Raw genomic sequence first — 12,500 nt, 5'->3', positions numbered from 1 at the left:
CTTTCGTTTTTCTCTTTCTCTCTCTCTCTCTCTCTCTCTCTCTCTCTCTCTCTCTCTCTCTCTCTCTCTCTCTCTCTCTCTCTCTCTCATTTATCTTTTTCTTTTTTGTCCTTCTGTTTCCCTTTTCATGTTTTCCCTTTTGCTCTTCCTGTTTTTTTTTTTTTATTCTTTTGTTTCTCTTGCATCCTGCCCTCCTTTTCATTCTCTTATTACTGTTGATCCCTGTCTTTTTAACATCTCTAGTCCTTCTGTTTTCCTCCATCCTTTCCTCCTTCTCTTTCTTCTATTCTTTTTCTTCCTTTTCTTTTTGTTTCACTTCGTTTTCCTTCTCTGGCTCTCCTTTATCATTACATTCCTTTTCTTTATTTTTCTGCTCATCACCCTTCTCTTTATTCCCCTTATTTTGTTCTCTTTCTTTAATCATTATGTTCTCTTGTTCCTTCTTCTCCTATAAAGTTCTCTTCCTTTACTTTCTCTTCCTTCTCTACCTCTTCCTCTTCCTTCTCTTCTTCCTTTTCCTCCTTCTGGCACTCGCTGACGTTTGCGATTCTTTAACATTTGCCGACAGTCCACTCGTGGATTTGCAGATGAAAGTGAGTTGTGTTCCAGATGTCCTGGTCGGAATATTATTTTTCGAAGGCACTTTTCTCTACTCTTTTTTTTCTTATCTGTGCGTGCGTGTGTGTGTGTGTGTGTGTGTGTGTGTGTGGGTGGGTGGCTGGGTGGCGTCTCCTTTCCCGATAAAGTGCTGTGTCCACTGGTTTGGCTCACCCCATGCTAGCAGCGTAGTCCTCTGTGTCTCTTCTGCCACAGTGGAACACATGCTGAAAACCTTTCTATATTTCAGCTGAACACTTTTCCTTAGTCTCTAGCGAAAGTTAGTTGGTTTTTCAAGAGAGGTTTTCTTTCTTATTTTAGTGATATTTTAGAAAGGATCCCGCATCACCAATGGCAACATAAATATATTAAGGTCCTGAGCAGTCATTTCCAGTGTCATTTTTAAAACAGTTATTAGGAAAACCTTACAAAGTTCTTAAGAGCATTTTCATATATTTAGTATTAATTTGACAAGGTTCCAACATAATTAGTTGGGAAAGATTGGGAATACATATTAAGTTATCTCTCTTCCCCCCGTAAACCATCTTAAGGAAAGATTAGTTCATTAAGGTTTTCAACAATGCTTTCATAATTCTGATGATATTTTAGCGTTTTGCAGCACTAATTGATTAAATATCGTGAGAAATCTGAGAAATTACCAAAATTAGCCTATTAAAGTCATTAGAGTTCTCAAGGCCATTTTCTTAATTGCAGCGAAAGTTTAACACTGCATCGCCTGTTGGGATTAATATCACGACTACCTGACTAGTCGTGTCTATAGCTTTGAAAAACAATGCTAATTAAAATATAGAAAGTTCTAGAATAAGACACTGCGTACTGCTACCATGAAAGCTCGATTGTTACGAGGCTACGTGCTGTGAAATCTTAATGAATATCGAGTTACTGGAATTTACTTTGGACAAAAATATATAATTGCAGGGCTACTCATTAATTAAAGATCTTGGACTAAAGGACAGATAGAATGCTCGAAATACTGGAGTGATTAAATGATAAACCAATGTGGCATTAGAGTCAGGCTGGAGTTGCCAGTTACATTATACACTGGTACTATAAAAAAAAAAATACTGGACTGAAAGAAGAAATTATATAGACTTATGAAGTACCAGGAAGAAGTGCTGTCTTAATCGTATAGTACTAATTCAGTTCCATACAGTACTTCGATGGGCTGGTAGAGTTGAGTCTTATTACCAGAACCACAAGAAACAAAGGGTTGGCCGCTACTGGAATCACTAATGCCACTCTAACCCCAAGTCGCCGGATGCTGAGTGCGTTCCTCGGTTTCACTCGCTGTCCGGCGCCTCAGAGATAAAGGTTTCGCCGGGACACGAGAAAGGCAGCCGCGGTGTCTCCCACGCCCTCCTCTCACCACCTCCTCCTCCCGTCCCGCAGCATCAGCAGGAACGAAGAGAGGGGAGGGAACAAGTGCATTTCCTGGTAGCCGCGTAAGCATCAGTATCTCTCTATCCACTTAATGAAGCAACACTTTTATTGATATTCTCTTAAACGCATCACCTCCCTAACAGAAAACGACGCCCGCAATAACCTGGGATCGCACCTTCACTCCCACTGGCCTCGTCAGATGGCGCGGCAGCATCTCAGGACGCAGCGTGCCAGTTATCACCCCAACGACTGGCTGATGGAGGGCAATATCGCCGCCACTTCCCGCCTGATATGAGCGACGGGTGCAGACGCATTAGTGGGCGTGCATGAGCCTATTCTGAGTAGTGCTAATATCCCCAAACAGGCCACGGATCACTGTTGAGTGTCTCCCGTTTGCGCCACTCTCTCTGCCTGCCTTGATGTATTGCAGGTATTAGTGTACCAGTTGAACGGAGGGAGAAGAGGGAGGAAGGTGCGCGGGAAAACAGACAGAAGGGTTGCAAGGGGACACGGGACAAGGGCAGGTGGTGAAATTCTTGAGTAAGAGAAGATAGAAAGGAGAAAGAAGTTAAGTCTGCAATCTTTTCTCTCTTTCTCTCTCTCTCTCTCTCTCTCTCTCTCTCTCTCTCTCTCTCTCTCTCTCTCTCTCTCTCTCTCTCTCTTTCTCTGCTCAGTGAATAATGTTTATCTATGCATCGGAACAGTATCCAAGCATCACCGGCCATTTAGCTCGAGGGTACGCTGGATAATTCTCACCAGTGAATTTTTTTTGCCCGGCTTATATTTCTGGCCGTTGTTAGTGCGAGTATTAGCGTGGCTGTTGTCTTCTAATATCGCTCAGCTGTTGGTCTTTATCACTTTCTCGCTATCTTTCGTCGCTCTCCGCTCTCCTGACGTTTCATAGTTTTGTCCTCGCCTCTCTCTCTCTCTCTCTCTCTCTCTCTCTCTCTCTCTCTCTCTCTCTCTCTCATACTCTGACAGTGACCAGTGACTCGTAGTTGACCTAAGCGCTCTACTATGGAGAGAGAGAGAGAGAGAGAGAGAGAGAGAGAGAGAGAGAGAGAGAGAAACAAAGTACCTCTCTTAGGTAAACTCGTCTGGCTCGTCGATTCCTATTTCTCTCTCTCTCTCTCTCTCTCTCTCTCTCTCTCTCTCTCTCTCTCTCTCCTCTTTATTTACCTGTCACGTCCCTTTTTTCATTCATTACGTGTGTTTATTTCTCTACTTGTTTATCAGCCTGTGTCTCTGCCTGCTTGTCTGTCTGTGTTTTCTGTTTATTTATCCCTGTTTGCATGTGAGTTTACTTATCCGTCTGTCTTTCTCTTTTTTTTTTTTGTATCAGTCTGTTTATCGTTTTGTGCTTCTCTGTTTATTTATCTTTCTTGATCTGCCTATGTGTGTACCTCCTCTTCTTCAGTACTGCTCGTAGGCTTGTCCTGCCATTGCCCTGGTCGTCCTCCTAGTGTGTGTTATCCCAGCCATGTCATTGCCATATTGAATGCCACCCCCGTTGCTCCCGCCACCGCCTCCTTGTGTCTCCGCGTAAATGTCACGAGACTCGATTATGTGACTGTTTTCATTCCATCCCCACGCCTCCCGCCTCTGGCATTTTATTCTCCCTGACGATTATTTGATGTTTCCTGCATGTTTCCCTGTCATTCTTTGTCCTTGTGTTTTCCTCTGGATGTCCAAATGTGTTTTGCCCTGTCCTCCTCCTCTTCCTCCTCCTCCTCTTCCTTCTCCTCCTCCATTCCTTCGTTTTTTTTTTTCTTCTTTATTGGGGGGTGGTTGGTAGGTGGATGGTAGTAGGACGGTTTATGTTTATCTTTCGGCTTTATTTGTTTTAATTAGCGTGTGGCACGGGTCGTTATGCGTGGTGTGTCGCGTCGCCATGCCGGTCCAGGCCTTGCTACTCTCCTGACAAGCTGCCTGTTATGCCGCACTGTAGCCTGCTTAATATCAGCTGGCATGCGGTGCGCGTTGGTGTTATGCCGCGGTTGTATTGTTTGTGGCTTCATGGTGTTCTGGGTTATTTCTCTTTTTCCTCTCTCTCTCTCTCTCTCTCTCTCTCTCTCTCTCTCTCTCTCTCTCTCTCTCTCTCTCTAACAAACACCGCTTCACAGAATATTAATAATGTTTTCAGAACTAGACTATCATTCACTGTCAGAGCAAATGTGTGTGTGTGTGTGTGTGTGTGTGTGTGTGTGTGTGTGTGTGTGTGTGGGTGTGGTAGGGAAAGGTGTAGGGTAGGGTAAGGACAGGGTTGGCGTTTGTTTGCGTTGAAAAAATGTATATGAAGCAAAGCGAGTCGTGATCCTTTATGGCGTTACTCTCTCCTCGGCGTGGCCTGCGTGACTAGGCGGGGAAGAAGGAGGAGGAGTTATGATAGGCATTGGCAGACAGGATACATACCCTCTGTGTGCCGGTACTTTGATCTTATAGGCCAATGTAAACACTAAGAGAGTATGTATATTGATAGCAAGGGACTCTACTTTGCTATAAACACACACATATACATACAATCTCTCTCTCTCTCTCTCTCTCTCTCTCTCTCTCTCTCTCTCTCTCTCTCTCTCTCTCAAGTAATTATGAAAGTCTTCTCATCTCATGCCTCTTCTGTCTTTAGGGTTTTTTTTACCACCACTAGGATAAACCTTGTACTGTTTAATCCTTGAAAATACATCGCAATGATATCGAAGTGGTGCTTTATTGCGGCTGATCCTCTTGATAAAGACTATGTTGCTATATTTGGTACTAATGCTTCTGCCAGTGTTGTTGTTTTTACTATTGTGACAACGCTTACGCAATATCCGTTAAAAGTTCCTGCCACTCTTAATGCTCTTTCTAGTGAAATCGTTGGTACTACTACTACTACTACTACTACTACTACTACTACTACCACCACCACCACCACCACCACCACCACCACCACCACCACCACCACCACTGCTGCACCACCACCACCACCACCACCACCACCACCACCACCACCACCACCACCACCACCACCACCACCACCACCACCACCACCACCACCACCACCACCACCACCACCACCACCACCACCACCACCACCACCACCACCACCACCACCACCACCACCACCACCACCACCACCACTGCCACCACCTGCTCACCACCAACCACCACTACCACCACTCCACTGTCACCACCACCACCACCACCACCACCACCACCACCACCACCACCACCACCACCACCACCACCACCACCACCACCTGCACACCACCACCACCACTCACTACTACTACTACTACCACTACTACTACTACTACTACTACTACTACTACTAACGACGTTTTGACGTACAATTTTCTTCACTAATAAGGTCGACTATAACGAAAATTAGAACATTATCAAATTTTGCTGCGGCAACAGGCATTTACTCTCTCTCTCTCTCTCTCTCTCTCTCTCTCTCTCTCTCTCTCTCTCTCTCTCTCTCTCTGGTCAAGAATTAGGTCTCAGAATTAGAAAATATCCCATATTATCTACATAAAACCTGCAGCAGTAGAAAAAACAAAAAAAAATAACAACTACTACTACGTACTACTCCTTCTTTGCTATTATTATTACTACTACTACTACCACTGCTACCACTACTACTAATACTAATACAATAAAGTTGCTGCTATTGGTACAACAACAACAACAACAACAACAACAAAACAAACATTAATAATAACAACAAAAAAATCAACAACAACAACTACAACTACTACTACTAATACTGCTACTACTACTGCTACAACAATAACAACAACAACAATAACTACTACTACTACTGCTACTACCACTACTACTACTACTACTACTACTACTACTACTACTACTAACAACTACAACTACTACTACTACTACAACAACAACAACAATAAACTACAACTACCACTACTACTACTACCACTACTACCACTACCACTACCACTACCACCACCACTACCACTGCTGCTGCTGCTGCTGCTGCTGCTGCTGCTGCTGCTGCTGCTGCTGCTGCTGCTGCTGGCACTGCTACTGCTACTACTACTACTACTACAACAACAACAACAACAACAACAACAACAGCAGCAATAAAAACAACAACAACAACAGCAGCATAAAAAACAACAACAACAACAACAACAACAACAACAACTACTACTACTACTACAATCACCATTACTTCCACTACTACTGTGGCTACTGCTAACCACCACCACCATTACCACTAAAACAAAAGGAAAAGGGTTATCTCTCCTCTTCCAGTAAACATTAGTACTAAGAACACCAAAATAACCATTCCCCATCAATGGTTTTCTCACCCCACCGTAACAAACCTTAAAATTTACTACCAATACCTCTGTACTATTGTTTTCCCTTATCTGATACGGCCACTATCCCACCACCCAGCCATCCAGACATACACCAAGAATAAAAGAGCGGGACACACCTCAGAGTTAGACCCAGTACCTCCCTCAGTAGCAGCGCCAGTACCACGGTGTCTGGGGAACTTAGCCACGCTGGATAGAGACACCATATGTTCCATAAAAATAGTTATGTTTGCCTGTGTGGGCGCCAGATGGGGAAGAGGAGAATGACGAGAGGAAGAGAGTGGCAAAGTAGAGTAGAAAGTGGGTTAAGCTATAATAGTGCAAGGAGGAGTTCGAGGACAAAGAGGAGAGGAGGTCAAAGAGGAGAATGTTAGCCATGGAATTTCAAAACAGGACGCTTGACGTTCCATATGCAATAGAGCAAATACCTAATGGAGGTTACGTGTTACCATTACGGATGTACTGGCGGTGCGTTGTGCGGAGCGTTAGTGATGTTCGGGGAATGACACGAAGCACGGGATATGAGATTACGAATACATAGAATTGAGAGAGAGAGAGAGAGAGAGAGAGAGAGAGAGAGATGTGCTGTGAGCTGAACTATCCATCCTCCGTGTCTTCCGCATCTTGCACACCGACCACATTACCATGCTGGCCGCGTGTTGCCCTGTCTTCCTCGGCTACCCACCACCATCTATCTATGTATCTCTCTCTCTCTCTCTCTCTCTCTCTCTCTCTCTCTCTCTCTCTCTCCAGAAGCAGAATAAGGCGCCCATAACTCACCCATGTCCACCATTTACGAGCTAATGACAGCCCCATAAACCATATTTTCCTCCATTAATTTATTCCCCCAAACTACCGATTTTACGAGAAACAGGAAGACGCTTGCCAAATGGTTATTTTTATTTATTTATTTTTTTTTGCCTCAGGTTATGAAAGGATGAAAAAAAGGAGGGAGAAGAAGGCACGAACCGCATGAGAGAGATAGATAGGTAGATAAATAGACAGATAGAGAGAGAGAGAGAGAGAGAGAGAGAGAGAGAGAGAGAGAGAGAGAGAGAGAGAGAGAGAGAGAGAGATTTGTGCAGTGTGGGGGAGGTAAGGGGACAAGAGAAAATAGATGGGAAAGTGTAATTAGAGAGAATGAGAATGGAGGACTAATATTATTTGAGATCAATGTCCAGTACGCAAAGAGACACAGAGAGACAGACAGACAGGCAGACGCAAATAAAGCGGTAGATGTAGAAGCGGGTAGAAAAATAATAGATGTTTGCAACAGCCACATATACGTTTGTGTAAAAAAAATAAAAGAAAAAGATACATGAAAAATGTTATCATAGACAGATGGAGGCAATCGGTTTAAGTGAAGACAAAAGAAATAACAGGAAATTGAATTGAGAAACAGAGTATACATGATATATATTGTTATGAATATAAAGTAAAGGAAAAATTCTAGAAGTAAACAGGAAGCGCACGCAAAACAGATGTACTAAAACTCACCAAAAACAGTATACTAACTACATCAACAGGTAAAGAAAAAGATAGCCACTAAGAAATACAGTTAAAGTAAATGATGCTAGAAAACAAATAATAATATGATTGAAAAGAGGAAAAAGAGAAGAAGGAGAGATGGAGGGGGAGAAACAAGAGGAGGAGGAGGAGAAATAAAAGGAAGAAGAGAAGGAGGAAAGGAACACAGAACCAGAGGAAATAATAAAAGAGAGGAAGAGAAGGACATCTTGCGACAATCACTCAGAAGCCCTTAAGATATAAACACACCACAGACAGATGCTCCATCATCAGGGTATAGAATCGCCCGCGCGGAGAATTTAATGATAGGGGATTCCATTTCTGGCGGCCTGACTATTATCCTGAAGATTTGAGGGAAGGACCAAGAGGAAGAGAAAGAGGACTTCGGTCGTGGAGAAAGAGGAGAAGGTGAAGAAGAGGACTCGGGAAGAGGGACGATGTGGGGGAAGATAGAGGAGTGGAAAAGGATAAGAGTAAAACGGGATATAAAATAGAAGGAAGGACAAGCCGGGAGATATGGGTCAGGGTCTTTACCTCAGCGCAGGGAGTGAGGGAGGAAGGGACACAGGGACAGAGAGGGAGGGGATACGACGCTCGGGGGTAAGGAAGAGTCGAGGAGGAGGAAGGACTAAGAGGAACGGAGAAAGGAACTGTGATGATAATCTTTCTTTGTCATGTGGCGCGTGGGTCTGAAGGGAAATTAAATGTTTGTAGTTAGTTTTCTTCGTTTCCATTTTTGTTTTGTGACAGTTTTGTGTCCGGGAAACTGTAATGGCGGCGGTCAGATGTGTTATCTAACTCGGCTAGGCACACACTGGATGGGCGAAGGGACGTATTCACACCCAGGTAGTTTTATAAGATAGTGTTTTGCCAGATCAGATGATCCATCATCCTTTACACAGCAGCAAGGGTACTGATTGAAATGGAATATATTTACATAGAAATAATTTATATGTCGCTTCACAAACTAATTCCCATCAGCAGACCTAATTTAGACTACGACATATTTTTATCTCTGAATAGAAAGGACTCATAATACTTTCATTAACTTGTGTTTTATTCATGTGATTAAAATCTCCATAGAAATGCCATAGTGGAATGACGTAATGTGCTGATAATGATTACAGATAGACTGAAAGATGATATGAAAATACGCCTACAACAGCAGTGATGACGATAAACCTCACCTGAGAGCCGTGTGTGACGCCAGGTGAGAGGGGACGAAACGAGACCTAAAGAGCGAGCGTTGTGTGTATTTGACTTACAACACTGTGCTTTTGCTCAATTGACTCGCTATAACATTGTCACTTACCTATTTAGTCATAGTCAGTTTAAGTGATCGAAGGTTAAATAATTGAAAAGTGAAGTGTGCGATTTAAAGCAGTATAGATAAATACATTAGGACATCGCTTATTTAACCTCATTGATACTGAATAATATAATATTTCCTGTTTGAATAACATAGGGAGCTTGAATGAGTGAAACTTAAACTCCAGGTACTGAAAACTACATGTTTTCGATAACTCTTTTGATATCGATGTCATCTTTTAAATATATGAGTACCTAGATAATTATTTTAAATGTAAAAGAAAATTTTATTAAGTGTTAAGAGAACATCTAATCAATCCAAGAGTTACTAACCGTCGTGTTCTCTACTGTACTCTAAAAAAAAAAAAAAAATCGTAAACATTTAATAATTGATCTGCTTTTAAGTACATTTTTTTTTATAAGAGTAAAAAGTTTCCCTAGAGTAAGTGTGAACAGAAACCAAAAACAGTCTAAAAGTTATCCAATTTTCACCTCTACGTGCCTAGTGCACCTTATGGAAGATGTCTTCTCTTTCTATGTCAATACAGTGAAGTGACAGAAGAATCAAGCGCACTCGGTACGTGAAAGTAATTACAATGTGCCGCGCCGGAACGTGTAAACTGAGAGTTACATATTCCAGGAGCAATTTCTCGGAGTTACCCGAAGCTTTTCTTCAGAGGGAATAAAACTCTGGAAGATGGAAGTAACAGAGGAAGCTCAGTGTTGGCTTTCTCTACGGCGACATCTTTGGTGTTCATTAGTTTATACACAATTTTATACTGGTGCGTGTGTTTACTTTGTTAATTAATGTGGTGTGCGGCGCTACCGTGGAGATAACAGCAGTAAATATGTCCAGAGTGGTTGTTAAGTTCAGGTCAATTTACCGTGCCTAAGTTATTTCATTGCCAATAAGAGAATAGGGATTGGGTTACGGAGTGTATTGTATTTGATTCCGGTTATTTCTTATCTTTTTTCCCTGGCTGTTATTTTCAAATAACTGACTAATTATTGGGAAAAAAATGTATGTATATTATAAGTAACATATAACACTTGTAAAATTCGAAAAAAAGAGAAAAAAACTTCAGATAGAGATACAAATAAGATTATTCTCTTTATTTTTTATTGCCGTAAAAATTTGCTTGTAAAAATTTTCTTTGTAATCTTCCTTCAATTTCCCCGCTGATTCCCACTGCCTCTGGAAATAAACTAAAGCCAACTGTTAATTTGTTTGGTGCTGTAAGTTGGTAGCTGTGGAGGTAGCACTAGTATTAGTCGGATCAGGAGAGACAAACGCGAGGGAGAGAGACAGATGTGGAAGAGGATGGTGATTGTGGAATGAGATGATGAGAGGAGGGTGAGGAGGAGAAGAGTGATGAAACAACAATAGTAATAGTAGGAGTAATAGTAGTGGTAGCAGTAGTAGGAGTAGTAATAGTAGTAGTAGTAGTTGTTGTACTAGTTGTTTTAGCAACTAGTACAACAACTAGTTTTAATGTAAGTAATAGTAGCAATAGTTGAAAAGTTGCAGCTAAACTACCAACACCACCACCACCACCAGAATTTGCATTAACAACACCACTAATTTTTCAGTGACAGATTAAGACACCACCCCATTCTCCTTTTCTCCTATCCTCTCTCTTCCATCTACCTCTTCCTCCTTTCTTTCCTCTTCCTTTATCTTCCCCTCTCTCTTCTTGCCTCTCTCCTTACCACACGCACTTTTCTTAATCAAAGGTAAAGCGATAAGGAAAGAACTTAGTCAGGAAGACGTAGTGGGTAAAAGGAGCAGTAAGAGCGTTGAGTTGCATGGTGGCCCTTTGTTTCTGAAGCTTTAGCTATTAGTTTCGCGTATCCTTGTATATTTAGCTTACGTAACACCCTGGAAACACTTAAGAGAACACCAATGCATCTGAAGTGATAACAGCCACGAAAGAGCTTCTCTGCCAGTATTGTTTTAAATGTAAGTCAGCCCTGAAAGTGTGCGAACGTGGCAGTGCTAGAGTGTTGGGTAACCAAGGGATTGTGCTGTAAGGAGATGAGAGTGCAAGGTGAATAGGGTCAGTATGTGGTGGTGATACTGTTAGTGACTGGTAGGTGGTGTCCTGCAGGGAATAGTGAGCGTGTTTGTTGTTATATGTGACTTAAAGGATTGATGTATTGTTGTTTGGAGGTTGTACTCATTGGGTTGTAGATTGTTTTTTTTTTTGTGTGTGTGTGGATGTTTATCTTTTCATCTATTTTTTTTTTCTTTTTCATGTTCACGTTTTCCATATTCCTCTCAACCGCAGTGATACTTCTGTTCCGTCATCACACACACACACGCACACAAACCGCGTAGTGTAGTGGTTATCACGCTCGACCCACAATCGAGAGGGCTGGGTTTGAGTCCCGGCGCGGCGAGGCAAATGGGCAAGCCTCTTAATGTGTAGCCCCTGTTCACCTAGCAGTAAATAGGTACGAGATGTAACTCGAGGGGTTGTGGCCTCGCTTTCCCGGTGTGTGGAGTGTGTTGTGGTCCCAGTCCTACCCGAAGATCGGTCTATGAGCTCTGAGCTCGCTCCGTAATGGGAAATACTGGCTGGTTGACCAGCAGACGACCGTGGTGAATTACACACACACACACACACACACACACACACACACACACACACACACACACACACACACACACACACACACACACGCACACATATCACGATTTTTTGTATCGAGAACATATTGTGAAGTCATGAGGGGAATATGCGTGCGTGTGTATAATTCCTCCCATATGTTTCTCATGGCCCAGAACACTGATGTACATTATTATACATTGTTTATGCAAGAAAACAAACCTACGCTGTTTTGTTTATCTTACGAAACGACGGACTGGTGCGGTGTTCTTTTTTCTTCCCTTTGTCGATGGTGCGTCGATGCAGAGTGAGTGCTCCATGTTTATGTTCTTTGTCTGGTTTCTTGACACGATCGTAATTTATGTGCTCATGTTCTTCGAGTTTCCCCATATCCTGTGCGTGGCTCCCCGTAATCGTATGCTTATGGCCTTCACATCCAGCCCCTGATGTTGTTTCACCACTCCCTCTCTTTCCATTTCCCTTCCCGTCTGCCTCTAAAACATACCAACCTTTTTTTTCTTTTTTTTCTTTACCCTCCCGAAACAAATAGACTTCTTCAGCCGACCTTTCCTGTCCTGCCATGCCCTGACCTACTCTGTCCAACCCTGCCTTGACCTGCCTTGCCTTGTCCTACCATGGCTCTATTTTTCCTGTTCCCACACATCCTCTCACATGCCATGCCTCAGCCATCTATCCCAGGGAGTTACATTCTCCTATTCCTTCTCCACAC

General features: G+C 42.7%; 1 protein-coding gene across 1 annotated transcript in view; it reads right to left on the bottom strand.

The window, feature by feature from the left end:
• Window positions 1–12,500, bottom strand: part of LOC123514172 (uncharacterized protein DDB_G0271670-like) — an 87,136-nt gene that overhangs the window by 27,685 nt on the left and 46,951 nt on the right. The gene's annotated exons all lie outside the window — the stretch shown is intronic.

The sequence above is a fragment of the Portunus trituberculatus genome, chromosome 37, assembly GCF_017591435.1.
Source record: "Portunus trituberculatus isolate SZX2019 chromosome 37, ASM1759143v1, whole genome shotgun sequence".
Lineage (NCBI taxonomy): Eukaryota > Metazoa > Arthropoda > Malacostraca > Decapoda > Portunidae > Portunus > Portunus trituberculatus.
The sequence above is the reverse complement of the archived record's forward strand: the minus strand, read 5'-3'. Positions and strand labels throughout refer to the sequence as shown.